We start from the raw sequence: 20,651 nt of genomic DNA on the forward strand, positions 1-20,651 counted from the left end.
AGCTCCATATGAGGGCACAAGAAGGAGGCAGTCAGACAAGCTCTGGGGAGCAGGGGCGAGTAACTGTCTTGTCCCTGGCATTTTTGCTGTTGTTTATTTTTCATACTGCAGCTACAATCCCTCCACGTAATTGTTCCAGATTCCTGGAACAACCAATGTTTCCTAATGGAATGCCGTTCCTGAGTAGAACCTCTTAATGGTGGTGAGGCTTCACCAAACCAGCCAGGAAGCCTCTTCAGACCAAGGCATGGAACCAGAAACCACAGCCACTACCACTCTTACTTCTGTGAAGGAGCAGCATCAAGTTTATTTTTCATCCACATCTACTGGAACTCTTCTGTTCCCCACCGCTATCTTGGTTTGGAGCTTCAGTTTCAATGACTCACCACAGAGCTGGAAGTGGACAAATTGTTGCCAGTCAGCTAGAAAGATGTAAGCTTGGGGAATCATCAAGCATTGCCAGCACAAGGGTAAAAGTCCCTTACATCTCTTTAACAATTGCTTTAGTGCCATCACAGAAATTTTGCTCAACTAAAAAGTCACTTTCCTAGGAGACTGGCAGATGTGCCAAATACCGGATTAAACAAACTTCAAGTTTCTAACACAAGGTTCTCAACACCTTTTTCAGTGAGGACAAAAGCAGAACAAGGAATTCTATATTCACCAGAGCAGACATCTCTCCATGAAAGTGAGGGAACAATAAACTACTAAACAGAAAAAAAGGAAGGAAGGAAGGAAGGAAGGAAGGAAGGAAGGAAGGAAGGAAGGAAGGAAGGAAGGAAGGAAGGAAGGAAAGGAGGAAGGAAGGGAGGAAGGAAGGAAGGAAGGAAGGAAGGAAGGAAGGAAGGAAGGAAGGAAGGAAGGAAGGAAGGAGGGAGGGAGGGAAAGAGGGAAGGAGGGAAGAAGGGAGGGAGGAAGGAAGAAAGTTATGTATAGCCTATGGCTTGCCAGAACGTTTCTTGGAACTTAGTATTCCTTCTCAGCAATGGTTCTAGTTAGAAGAGTACCAGATCATACCACAAGAGTTAGTTCTGTTTCAAATAGAGCACAGCATGCTTCTTACATCATCAGTAAGGGCATTTCTCCATCAAAGGGTCACCGAGGCCTTTTTGGGGTAGTGGACTGGGTAGTCCATCAGTGACTGGCTCCCGACTACTGAATTCAAATATGTATTTATCTACTATATTACTTGCCCGATGAGCAGCTTCTCCATTTGCCACACAGAGACCTGCTTAATACAAAACCTTGTTTATGAAAAATCTATGGATGAAAATAAAATAGCAAAGAAAAACACTGGTGGGATAACTCTCCTGGTGCAATTGTTAAGAAAATCTATTGATGCAGAAATAAGGGAACTTGTAATGGGAGTTCTCTGGAATTTGTCCTCAATCATTCAAGGTGTTCTGTCAACTTTAACAAACACTGTGATATTTCCACATTCTTAAAGGAATAATTCTTCCTTTGATAAAGATCATAAAATTAAATTTGAGGCTTTTCTAGTTTTACATAACACTGCTGGTTGTCTGAGGAATCTAAGTTCTGCAGGAGAAGCACAGAAACACATGAGGTCTTGTGAAGGTCTTACAATATTTTTGTTATATGTGATCCATGTATGTGTAAACACTTTTGATGACAGCAAGACTATGGAGAACTGTGTGTGCACTTTGAAGAACTTGTCCTCTTGATTTTAATTGGAAGTCTTTTAGACATGGCTAACGGGAATTAATGAATTGGATGACATGTTAGGAAAAAGAATCTACCAGCAGATATTCAGAACCAAATTGTTATGGGGGAGAGAGAAGAAGGAAGGGGAGGAGGAGAATCCCTGAAAGTAATGAAATTGAACACATTATGGCAATAGTGGGATCCAGGAAGCATTTATAAAAAGAATGGGTGGAATCAAAAGCATTTGCTTATACCTGCATCAACATTAGTCTGCAAGAGATTAAAATTATACCTTTCTCTCTCAACGACCAACCAACAGATGACATCTATCATTCAGGTGGCAGTACATCTTCATCACCAGCACTGGTAGGAATTAGAAAACCTTGCTCTGAGCATGATAGGACATAACCATCCATGCAATATTACAATAGCCAAGGTGATGTCATACATAAAAGCATGTATGCTGGCAAGATACCATTTGGGTATATAATGCACCATTTTGCAATGCTCTATATTCCCAAACATATACTCTGTGTAGGAAGCTATCATATGAGCTATTTGAAAAAGTTGGTCATTCTTGTATTGGGAGAGTCCCCTAAAAAAGTAATGAAAAGATAATCAATTCCATGTTCCATTTCCATCAGTTGACCCCTCTTTTCCTGACTTTCACTTTATCCTTATGTGATTTTAAGTAAAATGGACTAATTTAATCAAATTTAAGGCCATCATTTGCTGCCAAAGGATTTTCTGAAAGTAAAAAGAGACATGTGGATGGTGAATGAATGGTACAGTTAATTAGGTTTCTACTCTTTTCTACCTTTTATGGTCACTTTCTTTCTTTTTACAGCATGTATCAAAACTTTGGTTTCTTTATGACTTTCTTTAGCTATCTTTCAGAGTAACAAAGCTCCAAAATTCATGAATGAGAAAGGGAAGGATATGTCTTTAAAGAGAACAGATTCAAAAAATAGTAAAAAATATCTTCCCATGTGATTGATATGTTTAAATGGATAAAATTCTATTGTATTAAATTAATGCTTTCATGTCTCACATAGAAAATTTTGCATGGAATTTATATGAGTATATGGACTTAAATAGTTATGAAGATTTCATATTTTCCTCACTTTCAACTGTCTTGTAAATTATAATAACGTAGAGTTTTCAAAAAAAAGCAGAATGAGCCACAAAAGGGGGGAAGAGAGAACATTTTATGTTCAAAAAGTCTATTTATTAAAAATAAATAAAAGTTGGTGACATCTTAACTACTGTTGGGGAGTAAAAATTAAAGAGATACACTGAACTGAGGAGGGATAAGTGCGTGTGGGGAAATGACAAAAGGCCTCTTTAAAGAGATATTGTGAGCTCATCCTTCAAAGGAGTTAGATTTTTCCAAGAGGTGGAGGTGAGAAGGAAAAGCAGTTCAGACAAAAGGTAACATCCTGTGCAAAGTCACAGATGGTGAAGAAGAATGCTACTTAAAGGGAATTGCAAGTAGGGCCATTTGGATGGGGCATAGTACATGATTTCTATGCAGAGGTTACAGGGAAGTAATATGCAAAAACATCTGGAAAACTAGGCTTGAATCAAATTTCAAAGGGCTCTAAATGCCCAACAAAGCAGTTAGTATTTTATCCTAAAGGCAGCATGGAGACACTGAAGCTTCTTATGCAGAAAACTAACATGGTAATTCTTGCATCTTGGGTTTATTATTTTGGCCAATGATGTGGAGCTTGTATTAGAGAGTGGAGGAACTTCACAAAGGGTACCAATTGAATGGTTACTGCAACAGTCCAGGCAAAAATTAAAAAGGCCTGGACTATGGTGGTTGGGATGTAAATAGAAATATAGGACAGTCAATTCCTTCAACATCTAAAGATACGGTTCATCTGGGTCAGGTGACAAATGAACTAAGAGTTTATAATTTTTATCATTATTTTTCTTGAGCATCAATTCTGTTTCATTTTTGTTCTGTTATTTCCAGTACAGAAGCCTTTCTCTTTGGCAAAGAAAATAGAAGGAAGACAAGACTTTAAAAGCTTTTTCTTCTCCCTACTCTCAGTTATCTCCAGCACTTCCATAATTAGCAATAGTCATGTGTTAGTCTTCGTGCCTCCTCTTCCCACTTTTTTTTTAGTCTTTAGCTTCCCTGAACAACTCCATTTTATTCTAAGATTGAGAATCCTGACATGATTTTTTAGCATCATACTACATTCATGTTTATTTTTCAGTCCTTGCTTCCATCTTCTGTACTGATCTTTTTTCTTTTTAATCTAGGTTGGTTGGTAAATTTTCTATGTATCCATATCAGACTCTTTAGAGAACTCTCATTTTCTTCCTCCTTTTCAGAATTTTTCCCTTTCTGTCAAGCATTTCATTGTTCAGTTGCCCATTGCTCTTGGGTTGACTTCTCCTATAAAATTTTACTTCATGGGATACTACCTATCTTTCATCTAAACCTTTGGAAATATGCTTTCTCAAAACCTAGGGCATATATAGAACCATATGCCTGGTTTTCCTCAAGAACTTTCTGTCAGCTGTCTAGATAGGTGAAACATCCCACCATTGCTCATTGCTGCATCAAGCCTCTGTATGACCAGAGATTTGTATTCTTTTCCCCAGACTTCTTTTCTAATTCTTCTTTTTGTTTAGGTACTCTGATAAAAAAAAAAAAAAAAAAAACAAAAAACTTTCTCCTTCTTCTGATTGCCTTTATCAAAATGCTGTCCACCACATTTCATCCCTATAGTTCCTGGATTCTGTCAGATGAGTATGTCCTCTTAAAATACAGTTATTAGCCTTCCTCCTTTAGTTGTCTTGTTTTATCTTGGTTTTTTTTTTTTTAATTAGACATGCCCTTTCAGAGTCATATTTCAATCATGGGTTTCATCTCATTGATACCTATGAGGTTAAATTTGCCTTCTTGAATTAGATTTGTTCATCTTTCTTTAAACTTGGCTTGGCTTTTTGTTTTCTATAAACTTCAGGGTGTCCAAACTGCTATATTTCTATTATTTTAGTTATTCTCTATGGCAGGGATTCTTAACTTGGGGTCCAAGAACTTGTTTTGTCTTTAATTTGATGATCGTATTTCAATACCACTTGTTTCTTTTACAATCTTATATATCTTACTTGTGCATTTTAAATCATCATTCTAAGAAGGGCTTTACCAGAGTGCCAAAGAAATCCATAGAACAAAAAAGTTTAAGGACCTCTGTTCTATAGTATCTTTCTTAGTGGATTTACTTAAGCACTTTTCTCTTTCACTGCTCACCAAGCCTTTCTTTGGTTAATGCCCTTTTGAATAGTTCTTTTTAAAAACAGTTTGTTTTTAAATCACCTATATTTCCCCCTGTATCCCTCCCCATCACCATTTCACGGAGCTCTACTACTTATAACAAAGCATTTTTAAAAGAAAAGAAAAATAGAAAAAATAAGTAAATCAGTAAAACATCAATATTTGAAAATATCCAACATTATATACAATATTCTATACTTACTGCCCCCCCACCTTGGAAAAGAGTAGGAAAGGGAAGAAGGGGCCAAACTTATTCTTTATCATTTTGAATTCTTTGGTAAAAGAAGTGTCCATCTGGTTGGTGGGTGAGTGGTTTGGGTTGGCATTTTTTTGAGGGGAGGGGTTGGGTTTTTTTTTTTTGGTACCTTCAGTTAACATCACTTAGCCAAAATAAAACTATTTTTTTTTTTATTCTAGCACTCCCAAAATGACCCATCACTTGAGCAATGAAGTATGAAGCTGAATTGTAGTCATTTTCAAGCTGGCCTCATTTCTCTAGAATCTAGAGCAAGTTTCCCAAGAGTAGGAATAGTATAATGGAATACACAATAGACTAGGAGTTAAGAAATGTGGGTTTTAATCCTCCTAGTAACTAGCCATATGACCTGAATAAATCATTTCATCAATCTGAGCCTCAGTTTCTCTATCTGTAAAGAGATCCCTGAGATCTCTTCCAACTCTAAAATTCTCTAATTCTTTGAATACATAAATAACAGCCAGCTAAACTAACTGTATGTTTCCTTCTCCTAATTAGTGTGTGTGTGTGTGTGTGTGTGTGTGTGTGTGTGTGTGTGGAGAGAGAGACGGAGAATTTTTACATTTTATTGGGAGTAAGGGCATTCGATTGTTGTGTGTCCAGCTGTGTTTACATCCTTGCATGACTTTTAACAATTTTCTAGTTGAGTGCTACTGGTGATGATAGTCAGAAAATATTATTGAATTTTAATCCCCATAGATTTGAAGACCATTATCTTCATACTGTTCTTTTAGTTTCTACTTTTCATCCCTTTAAATCATACATTCTCTCTTGGCTAGTAAAGAATTATTAATTTAAATTAATCTGATTATGCTCTTTCACAAGATACATTCATCTCAATACAGAATCTTGGATATTCTAGCATTTGATTTAGAGGCAACTTTTATTGGAATTTGTGTATAAAAGAATTATCTCCCTACAGAACCTTCAGCTAAAGTTGTAATTGAAATAATATTAATGTGCTTCCCTTCCCATAAGAAGATAATATGATAAACTTTATTTGGACCTACTTGCCTTAGGTGGTTATGGCCGATATTTCAGAGCATTGTACTTGCATTTTAGGACATTGATCATTGTTGTATTCACAGAAAAGCCATGTTCCATCTTTAATACTGATATGTTCATTCTAGGCTAATTATTTAGTTAAATTCATGAAGTTCATCTGGGCATGAATGTGATTACATTGAAGGTGAAAGCAACTCATGCAGGGTAGGCTGACTTCATTGTTGTCATGTGACTACAGCCTAAGGGCACGGACTTTGGATTTGGATTGTTGGTTATTTCATCTCTTCTTCCTTTATCTCCCAGTTTTGTCAGCTTACTTCAGATGTCATACAAATAAATACAGGTGAAATACTGTAGATTTTCTACAAGGCAGTGTAGAATGCATTCAGATATTCATAATCACAAGGGGAAATTCAGTGGTGCCAGGAATACCAGGGAGAGGGAAACTCCCTCTATCAATCTAGGTCAGTACCTTCTCTGTAATTTATTCATAGAGTTTCCTAGAGCACTGAAGAATTAAGTGACTTGCCCAGAGTCAATCAGTATATGTCACAGGTATATGTCTGCTCTGTGTGACACAGTATATGTCACAGACTGGACTTGTACCCACATCTTTCTAGTTCAAAGGCTAGTTTTCTATCCAATAAAACATGTTGCCTCTCAACTGCAATCATAAATACAATAAAAATCATCTCATGTGTCAGTATGTTCTTCAATCCTCCCCCCACCCTTGCTGGAAATAATTTTTTGATTATTTTTTTTAATTCAGAGCACCCCTACATTCTACATCCTATTATAATTAGTTGTATGCATGTTTAATCTGCCCTAATATATTGTAAGTTCCATGATGTCAGCCTTTATCTTCATATATAACACAGGACTTCTTATACTATGTAATATGACTATAATACAATACTATAATAATATCAAAAATATTTGCTGAAAGAACAAATGAATGCAAATTGATCTCAAGTCTTAGGACTTAGGACTTCTGCTCTTTGGCTCAGTAATGATTTTTTTTTTCAGCGATATATTTTTTGACCAAGTTAAGGTAGAAATTCATTTTGAGAGTTTATTCTAAGAGTAGAAATATCAAATTCAAGTGTTACACTCCATTCAAACTGGTTGCAAATATTCATAAAGTGTGAGTAGGACTCAGGAATATCACTGAAATCTTCCCAGACCAAAAAACTTTTGTCATTGAACTATGTTCTTTAAGGCTATAAAATGCATCTTCAGAGCATTCTGGATAGATGAAATGGCAGACAGATGAATGATACTCTTTGAGGTTTTATTGATTACCTATCAGTTGTATTCCTTTTGTAGGAAAAGTGGATGGCTTTCATTCCTGAGTAACACCTTTAGCTCCTAGATAAGTAATAAATCCTTTGCATTCATCCTTGTTGCTTCTCTTTTATGGCATTTCCTATCTATTTAGTATTCAAATGGGTACACTTTTCAAAAATTATTGCTGCTGTTATGGTAATCCTTTCACTTAAAAGGATGCATTTTCCCACTTATAGCTGCTTCTGATAAAATTCTCTATTTCATGCATAGAATTAAAAGATCACATGGTTAGTATTTTTATAGTATAAATATATCATTTATATGCATATTTATCAAATGTCAGGGTATGAGTCAACTTGAGTACCGTGGTGAGAAGTGCCCAATTCATCACCACAAGGAAGGGCAAATCAGGCTGTTTACAAGCAAAGGATACAAGATAGAGAAACATCAGCATCTGGCATATAGTCACTATCAATCCAACGGTCCAATATTCATATAACTCTGAAATATACAGAGGGAAAGATGTCATTGACCAGAAGGTTGCAGAGGTACTACAAGTACCAAGTATCCAAGATGATGTGAACTGAAAATGCACAGTAGACATAGGTTTTTATACAGTTCAAACAACTCAAATCAGCAAAAATCTGTAGTCCAGTGTCAATCAATTTATAGCATTAAATAAAGATCCAATGGGCATTAAACATTACAAGATTACCAATCATGGTTAAACATTAAGGTGTGACTTAGAGTATCAATGGGACATAAGTAAGAAAAAAGGAATTCTGACAATACAAGGTGCGAGTGAGCTACATCAAAACACAAAGGGAATTCTTAGCATTAGAAGAGTGGGTGGGTGCCCATGAAGGGAGGTGTACTAAGCCATGAAACAGAGCCAGCCTGTCAAAATCCAGTTCTATGGGCCCCTAGATCATCTGAACAGCTACATTAAAAATGTAGTTCCTTAGGAAATTCACATTTTCAGGACATATTATATGTTCTATAATGTGGCACAGTGTGTGACCTACTATTTAAAGAAAAAGGAAACAAGAAAAAGGTTAGTTGGAGATCATTCTTATATGTGATGATAGAAGAAAACCAAAAGCTCTTTTTGAGTTAATCCCAGTGTGGAAAACATCAGCAATGACATAAGTGAAATGACTTCTTTTTCCCAGGACTACTAGAAATTTTACCCTGATTCCAACATTTTCATATATTTCTGTAGGAAGTGATATGAAGATATATTTCATTTGCTACAACAACAGAGACTAGATTTCTTCCTTGTGCTTACAAGAAAACATTCTCAATAAAAATGAGGGGCTGTTTAACCTGTGACCAAAGGAAAATACTGGAGAAATAGAAAAGGGCCTTGTGTAGAAGGTGGAATTTTGGCCATTCCTTAGAGTGAATACTTAGAGTGTTTATGTTTCCAAATGACTGCAGACTTATCCAAAAGACTCTCAAGCAACTGAAATACTCAAGAGAGTTTCCCACCTTTCCGAAGAGCCAAGGCTATAATACAACTAAAATACATACAGAAAGAAGCAAATGAATTAAGAGTCTGAGGCAACATATTTTAAGTGATTTGAAATATCAGTTCACACAAGACATACTTTGAATAATAGCTGACATTTGCCCATAAATCTCATCTGACCCTTACCATATCCCTGTGAAATAGATACAAGTATTATCATCTCCATTTTATAGATAAGAAAACTGTGATTCAGAGTTGAAGTGCCATTCTGGTATCTGAGTGAGAATTTGGATTCAGATATTCCTGACTTTACTATGGGATACAATATCACATAGTACTTAGCAGTGTCTAGAACAATGCAAGTACTTGCTAAATGTTTATTGATTCATTTATCGACTAATCTAAGATCCTAACATAATGGATTTTTACATCTATAATTGTGATTTTCCTTCACCGTGGATGATTTTTGTATTTGTTGCTGCTGCTAATGTTGTTTTATATATTTTTGCTTTTAGATAAAGCTACAGAACACTTCCAAAAGGTGTACCGATTGTCATGGAAACCAGTTGTGACCAGAACCTCTACAATAAGAAGTCATAAACCAGTAGCATTAAAACCAAATTCACTAGCAGTAATAAAGAAAAGAATAAAAGAAAGGGATTCTATTTATTCTTGCTATCTGTGGCCTATCTCAAAACTCAAAGACTGAGTCTTAAAATGTCATGGTGCAACTGCGAAAGAGAAGCAACCCCTGGAAGTCATTAGAGAACTCAGTGATATTCAACTGTGCTTTCTTTAGCAGCCAAGTCCCATGCATCGCACCATGAATGCCTCTTAAAGGTTAATTAAAAACAGCGAGTGATAAAAATTTATAAGTTCCTGTTTATAATTTTTTAATGATATGATTTCAGATCTTTTATCATGACCCTGTTGTGTTCCATCCAGACCCCAGCTGTTCATTACTTCAGAAACCCTTAGAAAGAAATATATATTTAATACTTCAAAGATTTTATGCTATGCTAGTGAGAAGAATCTTACTATCTATGCCTTTACTAAGTCACAGCTTCCAGTTAGTTCCAAAATTAGTCATTCTGAAGTATTTATCGACAGCTTTCAATAATAAAACAATGGAATCAAAACAAAAGCAACTGTTTATATGCATATATACACATGTGTGTATATATACAAAAGTAAATATGAATGTGTGTACACATATACATACACATAGCTTTTTAAAATAAATGATGTATATAATAAAGGAAGGTATTAGCAGAGCTAGTACATATGGGTAAAAGTTTCAGAGAGGCAGATCTAAGCTTGATGGAAAGAAAAATGTTTAAGACTCAGGGCTGTCTACAAATGGAATAGAAAGTTGGTTGTTCAATCTTTTCAGTCTTGTCCTACTCTTTGTGACCTCATTTGTGGTTCTCTTGGCAAAGATACCTAAGGGATTTGCCTTTTCCTTCTCCAACTCACTTTACAGATGAGGAAACTGAAGCAAATAAGGTTAAGTGACTTTACCAACACAGCTAGTAAGTATCTGAGGCCAGATTTGAACTCATGAAAATGAGTCTTCCTGACTTTAGGTCTAGCACTTTATCCATTGTCCTAACTAGAATGGGAAGTAGTAGGTTCCTAATCACAGAAGGTCTCCATGTGAAGGTGACCATTTCTTGGAGGTGCTGCATAAGGGAATTCTACTCAGGTTTGGGTTGGACAAGATCTCTGATGACTTTCTAACTCCAAGACTCTCTGAAATCTCAGTGCTCAACCTTATTTCAAAATATAATCAGGGGGTGAAATTTCTATACTCTGTCAGATTGAATTTATGCATATAGAATAAATTTGAGAAGTAGACACCCCCAAGAAATGTCCACCTGACTCCAATTCTAGTGCTTTTCCACTGTAATTCATTGCTGTCCATACTGGGTCCAGGTTTCCTGACCTCAGGACCACACTGTGTGCTTTGCCCCATACCATACTAGCAAACAACATACCCTAATGTCTCTAATGACAATCCTTCACAGAAGAACTACAAATAGGATCCTATTTAAATAATGTATTAATGATTACATTCAACACATGTTAATTGTGTACCATAGACATCATGATAGGTCCTGGAGATACAAAGAAAAAATTGAAAGAGAGGTTAAGTTCAACTGACTAATCTTCCTTGAATTTACCTCTTTGCTTTCTTATTATTACATAGCTTAAAAAGGTATCTATAATGGTATCTATTATTTCCACATCCTTACTTGACCATACACTTTCCACCAAAGCACCTAAGAAATAAAAGTCTACCTAACTTATTTCAGAAAAGGGGGCCTTTGTTTTAAAAAAAAAAAAAACAAATATGAAAACTCACTTGCTATGAAAAGTATCCTTGAAATTGGGTTGCTTACCCAAGCCAAAATGGGTTACAGTTGCTAGGTGACAAAACACCAGAAGAGACTTAGGTGTTTCAGACTTGTGTCAGACTCTTAGCTCTTGGTCATTTAGTCAGTCATCTTCTATACGTAGTGCCATTGCTTCCAATATGTATAGCATAATTGATTATATTCCAATTACGCTCCTTGTAATGATCTTTAACCACTAATGAATAAATTATCCTGTCTTATTCTTCTGTTAATTAATTTTCCTAAATATAGTCCTTAATATATTTTTATCTTTCCACTGACTCCTTCATTTCTGCTACAAACATGCTGAGATTTTGCTAGAGTTAAAAAATATCTGTTAACTCTGTTACCCCTTTAGCTACTACCCTATCACTCTCATCATTTTTCACCAGCATGGTTATAAAAAAAATGCAATCCACCTGCCTTACTTTGATTCATTCACTTGTATCTTTAGTGGAATGAAAAGAAGCAATGAAATTCAACCTAAGCTTGCTCTGTCAATTGCTCCAAAGAATGTTTCAAAAATCAGATGAGAGAATTTATGAAAAGTACTATGTAAATCTCATCTATTAATTATTAAATGTTTGCAATCTGGCTGTCATGTCCATCACACAATGGACTTTAATATAGTCAGGATCATTTTGATGATCTCATCTCCAAATTCAGGGTCATCTCTCCATCCTCATTTTCCTTGATAATGTCTTCATTATCAACAATTAACATTGTTGACCACCTATTCCTTATTCTCTCCTTCCCTTCATTAATAATGTTTCATAATACCAATTCTCCTTTTAACTTTCAGACCTTTATAGTATTATTTCTGTGACCCCCTAAAAGTGAAGTTTTGTCCTTCACCTCTTTTTATCCTTTCTCTTGGACATCTCATCACCTCTCCTGAATTCGGTGTTGATTGCATAGTCATTTCTGTCCAAATTATTTGAAATCTGCAATTCTAAGAGTACCCTCTTTCTCAGACTTCAGTCTCATGGTTCCAACGACTGACTGGTCTAGAACTAGGTCCCACACTAGCATCCTCAAATCTAAAGCTTAATTTATGCAAACTATCAATTACTTTTATTTGCCAAGGCTCTCAATCAAAGGTGCCATCTTGAATCTCTCTCCACCTCCTGTCAATAAACAATCAGTGGTAATCTCATTGATTCCTCCTTCACTACATTTTTTTCATTTACCTCTTCCTTTCCATCACCACTGCCATCATTCTAGTGGCATATTAGCTAAAGGCAATATTAATTAATCACAAAACTAATGTGAATGCCTTCTAATTAGTCTGTCTGACAGATCTCTTCCCTCTCCATCTTATCTAGTACACTACCATCAGACTGATCTTACCTAGCTTGTCTTACTTTGATACTTTAAGATATTATGTCATCAGTGTAGTGTTTCCTTCAACTGTGAAGATCACTGCCTATCTGTGTCTTCTTATCATAAACAATTTTTGTCCTTGCCCCTTCAGTAAATCCACCAGAAGAGGGCTACCCAATGTTGGGGATTTTCCTCTAGGTTGTTTATATTTGTGGATACCAGGGGAGCACATGTCTCTAAGTTATCCTTTGGTCTTGATACAGAACCAGCTGACCTTGTCCACATAAGGATCATGGTTGTTGTCCTTCATTCTTGAAGAGGAACAAAATGACATCACTATGTTAGGGTTAAGGTACAGTGTGTATCCAACTGTGGCTGAATCAGACCTACACAAATTTTGAAGGCTTTATCACAAGTTGGGCACATATAGCTGATATGAACATCTGGAATGGAGATGCCTCTAAATTTTCACATCTCCTATTTCTTTTGAGCTTCTGCAATTCTGCTTTGCTCATAGAGCACAGTGCCTTCTTTGATGTGGGTAGGCCATACTATGCAGTCCTGTGCCATTGTTTCTCATGTCTCACAATTGATTCCAAAGTTCTTCAGAGTGATCTTGAGAGAGTCTTGTATCACTTCTTTTGATTTCCATTTGAGCACTTGCCTTGAGTCAGTTCTCCAATAAATAGTCTTTTAGGCAAACATACATTTGGCATTCAAACAATGTGGTCAGTTCATCAGAACTGTGCTCTCTGCAATAGAATTGGAATGTTTGGTAGTTCAGCTTGAAAAAAGCACCTCAGTGTCTGGTACCTTATCTTGCCAGGTGATCTTCAGAATCTTCTTAAGGCAATTCAAAGAAGAGTGATTCGGTTTTCTCACATGGTGCTGGCATACTGTTCAAGTTTCACAGGCATACAATAATGAGTTCAACAACACAGATCTTAAATCTTCAGTTTGATAGGCAGTCTAATGCCTCTTATTTCCCACATTTTCCTTCAGAGGTTCCCAAATAAAGAGCAATGCATACATTAACCTCATCATCTATGTGTATGTCCCTGGAAAGTATACTGCCATGCTAAGTAAACTTATCCACAGCATTCAAAATTTCTCTATTTGCTGTAACTGATGGTTCTGTGAATGGATGATCTGGTGCTGACTGGTAAAGAATCTGTTTTCTTATTGTTAGGCCAAAATTATTACAAGCAACAGAGAACCAACCCATACTTTGTTGTATCTCAGCCTCAGAGGCTTCATTGCGTGCATAGTCATGTGCAAACAAAAAGTTATGCACCAACTTTCCCTCCGCTTTAGTCTTGGTTTGTAGCCTTTTCAAGTTCAATAATTTACTGCCAGTGTGGTAGCTGACCTTGATGTTTTTTTTTTTGTCTTTGTTGAAAGTGTCAGACAACATCATTGTAAACATCATATTAAAAAGCATGGGAGAAAGCATACAACCCTGTTTCCCTCCATTTGTGACTGGGAAATGGCAAAAGCACTGTCCATTATCTAAAACCCATGCAAAAAGCCTTACAAACATGCCATCGTGAAACCAACATATAATACTGATGAACTTCCCAAGGTAACCAAATCTTGACATGATTTTCCACAAACCCTCATGACTGACAGTATGAAAGGCCTTGATCATATTGACAAACATTATATACAGACCTTTGTTCTACTGGCATTTTTCTTGGAGTTGTCAGGCAACAAACTCCATAACAGCCATTCCATGGCCTTTTCTGAAGCCACATTGACTGTCAGATAGATGACCATCTTCCAGGTGAAGGATGAGCCTATTAAGGACTTTGACAAGAATCTTGCCTGCAGTAACTAAGAGAGAGCCCCTGTGAGTGTCACAGGACAACCTATTTCCTTTTCCTTATAGAGATGACCAATGGAGGCATCCTTGAACTCCTGGAGGAGTAACCTCTTGCCATATGACCCAGAAAATTTCAATCAGCTTCTGTATAAGCAGTAGAACTCCTGCCTTATAAATCTCAGCTGGAATAGTCAACTCCTGGCCTTTTACCACATGAGAGGAGCCTAAAGGGATTCGAAACCTCTTCTGCAGCTGGAAATTTGCTAGTGAGGGATTAACTTCAACATGAAGTATGCAGCCAATGGCTTCAGCATGGATCAATGATGGTCTGTTGAGAACACTAAAGAAGTACTCATCCTATCTCTCCAGGATCATGTCCTTACCAGTAATAAATGTGGCTCCATCAGCACTGAGAGGTTGAGATGTACCATAAATAAAGGTCTTTGGCCCATAAACAGCCTTGAGAACATCATAAAAAGCTCTTTGGATTATTTCTATTCATGTAAACTGAATTTCATCTGCCTTCTTACTAAGCCAAGAATCCTACATCTCTAAGATTCACTTGCACTTTGCTTTTGATGGAATTAAAAGCTACCTTCTTAGAGACAGATGAACTATCCTGCTGGTAAACCCTTGGAGTTCTTGTTTTTTAGTTGAGCAGCTTCTGAATTTCCCCATCCTTTTCCTCAAACCAATCTTGATGTTTGAGAGTGTTCTGATATGTAATACTGTACATCAGTAAATGTAATACTGTACATCAAATCTCTGAAAACTGCCTCCTCCTTTTCTGCTCCACTACTGCCAGTAGTAGGCTAGCTCAGCTTTCCCTTCAATTTAGCAGCAAATTATTCATGCTGCTTCTGGAAGAAGCACTCTAATTTGTTGACTTTAAGTCTTCTGGTAGTCATCTTGCCTTGGAACTACCACTCTTGTTGAATTCAAATGTTTAATGTGGAGAGGATGTCTATGATTGGTCCAGCACTCTATGCCACACATTGCCATTGTCATTCTCACATTCTATCTGTCTCTTCTCCTCATAATGACATAGTCTATTAGATGCCAAGGCTTTCTGTAAGGGTCCATCCATGAAGTTTTATTGTGTTTAGGTAAATGGAAGACAATGTTGATGATAAGAAGGTCATGAGGCACAGAAGAATTCAGTAGTAACTGATTGTTGCTGCTGCTGTTTCCAACTCCATCCAACAAGGATTCCCTGCCATGTTTGATAGGTTGTACCTAATCTGGTGTTAAAGTCACCCAGAATTATAAGCTTGTTCTCTTCTGACCCTTTGCTGAAGTATGTAAACATTCCATGTACCAATGGTGAATGGATTCATTTTTGCAAATATTTTTTACTTTTTTTTTTGGTGATCTGACTCCAGGATGGGATCCCCATCTGCTGCGATAAGCAGGCCAGAATTAGGTGACGCAGGCAATTTTTAGTTCATCTTTTCTAGACCCTTCCTCATACGAGGAGGTGAGCAGTATAGTCTTCAAAAAAGGCTGCTCAGAATTTGGGGGGGAGGGGGTATTGTCAAATCTCGTTGCTGTTTCAGTTTAATAAGATAACCTTATGGCCTGGGCCACCATGGTTCAGGGTGATAGCTACAGGACCCAGGCTATTCATTCCTGCTTCATCACTTGCCTGTCACCACTGGACACTGAGGTAGGTAAAAATGATAAAATGGTATGGGTGAAGTCTTTTGACTTGCACATAAATTGGACTTAAGTGGGACTGAGCTGTGTGGAGTCATCATCTCCCTCTCTCCTTCAAAGTCATCATGGTTCCATAAGGAGTTTTGGGAAAAGTTTCATTTGGAGAGTTCTAAGTACTAATCCGGTGTTAGGAAAGTATACATGCATGTGGGATATAAGCTGACCTTTAAAGCTTAGGCCAGGGTGGGAAGAAAGGGACTTGAGGGAGGATTTCCAAATTAAAAAAAAAATGATATCATCAATGACATAGAAATAGAAAATGTAAGGAATGACTTGAGTGTGTGAAAAGAGAAGTTTGGAGAATAGAGTTTATATAGGAGAGCAGTTAATGCCCTGATTGGTGTCAGAATGTGAGGGTCTTCAACACCAAGTTTAAGAACTTGAGTCTTATCTTACGTGTAATATTTTGTTAAAAGTCTAAATATCTGGGGGCAGAGCCAAGATGGTGGAGTAGAAAGATGCAAATACACATAGCTCCGAACCCACAACCCATACAACATCTGTATAAAGTAACTCATGGCGAATTCTGGAGCAGTGAGGCCACAGAACAGTGGAGCGAAGGAGATTTCTGTTCCAGAGGGACCTGCAAACCTCTCGCAAAAGGTCCGTCGCGCTGCAGACGCGGAGCCCAGCCCAAACCTGCCGCAGCCGCGGCACCGAGAGGAACAGATCCGAGCAGGCTTCAGGGACGGGATCTCCAGCAGCCGCACAAGTCCCTCCACCCACAGGTGACGGGGGTCGGTGAGAGAGTCTCTTTGGCGGGTCAAGAGGGGACTGGGGTGCCCCCATAACTCAGACCCCCTTGGGAGGCAGAAGCTGAGAGGCAGCAGCAGACCAGGGTTCCCCAAGCAGGCAGGAGCCTGGATCCATTGTTGAAGGTCTGTGCATAAACCCCCTGAGGGAACTGAGCCTGAGAGGTGGCCCTGCCCCTACCTGAACACCTGAACTTAATCTCACACTGAATAGCAGCCCTGCCCCTTCCAAAAGCCCTAAGGCTAGAAGCAGCATTTGAATCTCAGACCCCAAACGCTGGCTGGGAGGATCAGGAGGCAAGGTGGGTGTGAGGAGAATATTCAGAGGTCAAGTCACTGGCTGGGAAAATGCCCAGAAAAGGGAAAAGAAATAAGACTATAGAAGGTTACTTTCTTGGTGAACAGGCATTTCCTCCCTTCCTTTCTGATGAGGAAGAACAATGCTTACCATCAGGCAAAGACACAGAAGTCAAGGCTTCTATATCCCAGCCTACTCAATGGGCTCAGGCCATGGAAGAGCTCAAAAAGAATTTTGAAATTCAAGTTAGAGAGGTGGAGGAAAAGCTGGGAAGAGAAATGAGAGACATGCAAGCAAAGCATGAAAAACAAGTAAACACCCTGCTAAAGGAGACCCAAAAAAATGTTGAAGAAAATAACACCTTGAAAAATAGGCTAACTCAATTGGCAAAAGAGGTTCAAGAAGCCAATGAGGAGAAAAATGCTTTCAAAAGCAGAATTAGCCAGATGGAAAAAGAGATTCAAAAGCTCACTGAAGAAAATAGTTCTTTCAAAATTAGAATGGCACAGATGGAGGCTAATGACTTTATGAGAAACCAAGAAATCACAAAACAAAACCAAAAGAATGGAAAAATGGAAGACAATGTGAAATATCTCATTGGAAAAACAACTGACCTGGAAAATAGATCCAGGAGAGACAATTTAAAAATTATGGGACTACCTGAAAGCCATGATCAAAAAAAGAGCCTAGACATCATCTTTCATGAAATTATCAAGGAAAACTGCCCTGAGATTCTACAACCAGAGGGCAAAATAAATATTCAAGGAATCCACAGAACACCACCTGAAAGAGATCCAAAAAGAGAAACTTCTAGGAACATTGTGGCCAAATTCCAGAGTTCCCAGGTCAAGGAGAAAATATTGCAAGCAGCTAGAAAGAAACAATTCAAGTATTGTGGAAATACAATCAGGATAACACAAGATCTAGCAGCCTCTACATTAAGGGATCGAAGGGCATGGAATAGGATATTCCAGAAGTCAAAGGAACTAGGACTAAAACCAAGAATCACCTACCCAGCAAAACAGAGTATAATACTTCAGGGGAAAAATTGGTCTTTCAATGAAATAGAGGATTTTCAAGCATTCTTGATGAAAAGACCAGAGCTGAAAAGAAAATTTGACTTTCAAACACAAGAATGAAGAGAACCATGAAAAGGTGAACAGCAAAGAGAAGTCATAAGGGACTTACTAAAGTTGAACTGTTTACATTCCTACATGGAAAGACAATATTTGTAACTCTTGAAACTTTTCAGTATCTGGGTACTGGGTGGGATTACACACACACACACATGCACACACACATGCACACGCACACGCACACACACATAGAGACAGAGTGCACAAAGTGAATTGAAGAGGATGGGATCGTATCTTAAAAAAAATGAAATCAAGCAGTGAGAGAGAAATATATTGGGAGGAGAAAGGGAGAAATTGAATGGGACAAATTATCACTCATAAAAGAGGCAAGCAAAAGACTCATTAGTGGAGGGATAAAGAGGGGAGGTGAGAGAAAAACATGAAGTCTACTCTCATCACATTCCACTAAAGGAAAGAATAAAATGCACACTCATTTTGGTATGAAAACCTATCTTACAATACAGGAAAGTGGGGGATAAGGGGATAAGCAGGGTGGGGGGGATGATAGAAGGGAGGGCATGGGGAGGAGGGTGCAATTTGAGGTCGACACTCATGGGGAGGGATAGGATCAAAAGAGAATAGAAGTAATGGGGGACAGGATAGGATGGAGGGAAATATAGTTAGTCTTATACAACACAACTATTATGGAAGTCATTTGCAAAACTACACAGATTTGGCCTATATTGAATTGCTTGCCTTCCAAAGGGAATGGGTGGGGAGGGAGGGAGGAAGAGAAGTTGGATCTCAAAGTTGTAGGAACAACTGTCAAGTACTGTTCTTGCTACTAGGAAACAAGAAATATAGGTAAAGAGGTATAGAAAGCTATCTGGCCCTACAGGACAAAAGAGAAGATGGAGACAAGGGCAGAGAGGGATGATAGAAGAGAGAGCAGATTGGTCATAGGGGCAATTAGAATGCTTGGTGTTTGCGGGGGGAGGGGATAAAAGGGGAGAAAATTTGGAACCCAAAATTTTGTGAAAATGAATGTTAAAAGTTAAATAAATAAATTTAATAAAAAAATAAAATTAAATTAAATTAAAAAGTCTAAATATCTGACACATATTTAACTTGTCTTATTACAAAATGAAAAACTGTGGTTAGTCTGGCATGACCTGCTCATGATTAAATTGTATGCACTCTTAGTATTGATGATTTCTCCTATATATTTTTGATAGAAATGCAAGTCACGTTCCCTGGCCTTAAAGTCTGTAGACAAAACTTTTTCCCCTATTTTGGTAATTGGGAAATATTACTTCCTTTCATCCTGAGACACCTCTGCTAAACTGATATGATCAAAGCATTGTATCAGGAATGTTCATCTGACCATCTTGTGCAGTGGACACTGCAATAGTACCTTGGACTACTAGAAGAACCTGAATTAGGGAGGCAATGGTGAGAAGGAAAGGAATGGATGTGAGACACATTTAAAACAAAGAATCAACAGAACTTGAAAACAGACCAAATAACTAGAAAAAATATTTTACTCCTTCCCTAACCCACCTTCCTCAGCTCTAGGTTATCACACAGAATGGGTACTCCAAAATTCTTATTAACTAGCTAACTTTACCCAGCAGATGTCACGAATCTTGATTTCTAAATTAGCTCTAGAAGTTCAACAGTTTACAGCCCTGGTGTGGTCTTGAGGGTGAAGTTTTTTAAAGTAATGGCACAAATTGCAAGTACAAAGAGGAACTACTATCAAATTTTAGCAGACTTGGAAATTTAAATGCAGCCCAACATCTTCCAGAGACATAAACAACATTTACATGGTGAGAACTGTATCTTATTAAGCAAATAATGTTGACCTGACATCCAGTGCTAACAGAGAAGAGAGGGGAGGAGAGGGGAGGAGAGGAGAGGGGAAGTGAGGGGAGGGGAGGGGAGGGGAAGAGAGAGGAGGCAAGGGGAGGGGAGGAGAAGGGAAGCAAGGGGAAGGGAAAGGAGAGGAACAATGGCCTTCTGAGGATTCATTATTTTATTTCATTAGCAGATCTAGGCCAGAAGTTTGCAATATTGTGACTTTGGAGCATGAAGGTGATGTGAACAGGGCCTCTAGTCATTCCATATCACATACTCCTTTTAAAAAAATTCTTCTGTAACATGAGTGTGGGGAGTTTCCAGTGAAGAACTAACTCTCTCAACCAAAGCAGACTCATATCTGCTAACTAAGGTCAGCGAGAGGCTGACCTGCCTAAATTTACCGTGTCAAAGGCAAAATTTGAACACAGA

At 37.8% G+C, this 20,651-nt stretch overlaps 1 pseudogene; it reads left to right on the forward strand.

Annotated features, from left to right (window-relative positions):
- Nucleotides 1-1,196: 1,196 nt before the first annotated feature.
- On the forward strand, nt 1,197-1,884 carry LOC140512083 (plakophilin-4 pseudogene; annotated as a pseudogene).
- Nucleotides 1,885-20,651: the final 18,767 nt, after the last annotated feature.

Source organism: Notamacropus eugenii, chromosome 6 (assembly GCF_028372415.1).
Source record: "Notamacropus eugenii isolate mMacEug1 chromosome 6, mMacEug1.pri_v2, whole genome shotgun sequence".
Taxonomy (NCBI): domain Eukaryota; kingdom Metazoa; phylum Chordata; class Mammalia; order Diprotodontia; family Macropodidae; genus Notamacropus; species Notamacropus eugenii.